Here is a 2,806-nt window from a genome sequence, read left to right on the forward strand (position 1 = left end):
TTTATTTTATTTTACTTTATTACCTGTCCTATATTTGAAAAGATCATGACACAATAATCCATCATGTCTAAAGTTGACTCCAGGTTTGTGAAAATCCAAATATGTTAAATATGCTGCCTCTGTCTATACCAACAGTTATTTCATTAAGTACTATGATTTGCCTGAGACGATTTACCTTTCACAAATCCATGATGACTCATGCTTATTAAATTGTTCTCTCTCAAACTGAACGAATATTTAAGATAGCCAAAAATAGCATCTCAAAAGTGCTGTTGGCTCAGGGTTTGACACACTTAAACAGGCTGCAAAGTATCTTCCTTCACTAATTTCCAGTTGGGATTTCTTTTTCAGAGTAAGTTATTATTAAGCCTGCATAAAGGTGGCAGAATCTCTCTTTTGGATGTTTTTCTTAAGATTTAACATGGTGTTAATCACTACAACTTCTGAAAATGATCCATTTCTGATCTAGGTTACTTTTCTTTCTTTTCATCTGGTGAGACATTTGTAAGTGCTTATTCATGATATTTTAAAGGTCTAGCTATCTAAGATGTATTATTTTTTGTTCACAAAGGCAAGGCATTAGAGATACTTTTCTACTTGTCTATGGAGGGGAGAGAGAAGCTTTAAAGCACTGGGAAGACTAGCTGTAATAAACTATTCTAAATGTTTTGAAGAGTAACCATCTCCCTTGATGAGTACAAAATGGACCTGTTTTTAAAACTCCATTTATTTTACCATAACTATCCTAAGCAGTCCTCTTTTTTTAAAAGCTGCTTTTTTTAAAATTTATTTTACTTGTGACACACTTTTTATATGCCTTTCATATGCTGTCCAAGTTAGGGAAAGGTTAGTAATGCTTGTGAAATCAGTGCAAGACTTTTATCACAGTTGTTGTTTACGCCTTTTTATACAGCGTTTGCTTCTTCCCCTGCTGTACTCAGTAAGTTAAGGACTCTTATTTAGTGCAGCCAGTTTTATGTAAGCCATACAAGAATAAGAAGGCAGAGCTGGAGTGCAAAGTGAGCCAGCATATGCTAGTCTACAAGACAATGAAAATTAATGACTTATAAAGGAAAGAATTAATATCGGAAGAATGAATCAGAGGATCAAGAGAACAAAAACAAAGAGCAGGAAGGTGAGGTGACCACAGTACAAATAAAATCTTAATGATAGGAATTAATTTTTGTTTGTCCCAACATGCTGCACTGTTCTAATGATGAATTTGCCAAAAATCTGGAATTGTCTCCAAGACCCCAGGAAGCATCTCTAATTTGTGCACTGAAACATAAAAGAGCCAGTCACTGGCACATGTAGAGACCGGAGACTTCCACTTGCAGTGAGTTTCTCATATTTATGAATATATCTTCTAAAAAACAAAATTCGCTCCATTAATTTCCTTGTCAACATCACTCAGTAGTTCATTGAATTTGACTAGGAAACCCAACAGCAACTCCTGCTTCCTCCTCCCCCAACATTCTCAGGCCATTTTTTCTTGTGCGACTCATTACTATAGAAACAATCTTTCCTAAGGTATTTCAGTTTCAGAGAGCAATGCTATATTAAAGCCATTCCGCTTATAGAACATTTTGTTTCTTATTGAAAATGTCTCAGGTGAAATACTCCATGACAATAAATGTTTTCAAGAAACAATTTCCCCAAACACAAATGAAATGAGCATTTACTGCTATAGTGGTATTATCACGGTTTCCACAATAACACCAATGAAGGTCATGTAAATTTTCATATTACCCATTTCATGTTTCATCTAGTTCTATATGTACGTGTGTGTAAATTTGATATATTGTAGAAATAGAGGCCTGGGAAGATTCATGCAATATAATTGCTTTCGCGTAGCGATCAAGTACCACCTTAAACAGAGGTGGAGGCTTTACCTCAGAGTTCCCACAGAGCCTAGTTGTTAGGAAACCTCCTTTTCTTCGAATTAGAAATCCAGTTTCCACTCTGATTTTATCCATGGTTAAGTTTCTTCCTCTTAGGCAAGTTCAGTCCTTTAGTTTAAGAAATTCTTTTCTCTCCCTGGTATGTATCTTTATAATGAAATTATAGACAGCAACAAGATCCACATAGTCTTCATTTGGCTAAGCTGTGCATGCCACACCTTCTGTACTATCTTCATAAGAAGAGATCTCCTTTCACAGTGCATTTTCAAATTTTTCTGGGTTCCTTGTTCCTCTTAATCCTCTTCTCTCTTTTATTTCACATTGATACCTCTATATTCCTGCCTGTCTCCCCCCTTCAGCTCATCTCTACATCCCCCACCCCTTCACTCTTCTGTATCACCACCGCTTTCAAAAGCTATCTGCACATTCACTTTCTTCCTTACCTGCCATCGCAATATTAGGCTTCAAGCAGCAGCTGGCAGCCTGTTCCTCAGCTTAATTAAAGGCCACCCTTGAACTTCACAGGAAATATCTGTATTTGGGACCTCAGGACTCTAGCTACGCTTTGAACAGTGAGAGAAATTTTTGATACGATTCAGTGCGTTAATACTGCTGGTGCTAAGACTTCCAAAGTGTATGCCAGAACCCATACAAAACAACCCCCCAGAAAAAACAGAAAGAATATTTTTTTCATTAAATATAACAAGTTCAAGGTAAAATGTGTGGAACAGAAAAAAAACGTAACCCAACGCATATGTTTCGCTATGTGAAACTAAGTCTTAAAGAATAACCAGTAATTGCTGTGATTCTGTTTTCATGAGCTAAACTTAGTTTTGCACCAGTGGCTCACAAATGCCTATGCCAAGTAAGATGTTCTGAGAATTAAGGAGGAAGGAAAGAAGTCT

This window comes from Aptenodytes forsteri, unplaced genomic scaffold (genome assembly GCF_000699145.1).
Source record: "Aptenodytes forsteri isolate BGI_AS27 unplaced genomic scaffold, ASM69914v1 Scaffold229, whole genome shotgun sequence".
In the NCBI taxonomy this organism is placed as follows: Eukaryota; Metazoa; Chordata; class Aves; order Sphenisciformes; family Spheniscidae; genus Aptenodytes; species Aptenodytes forsteri.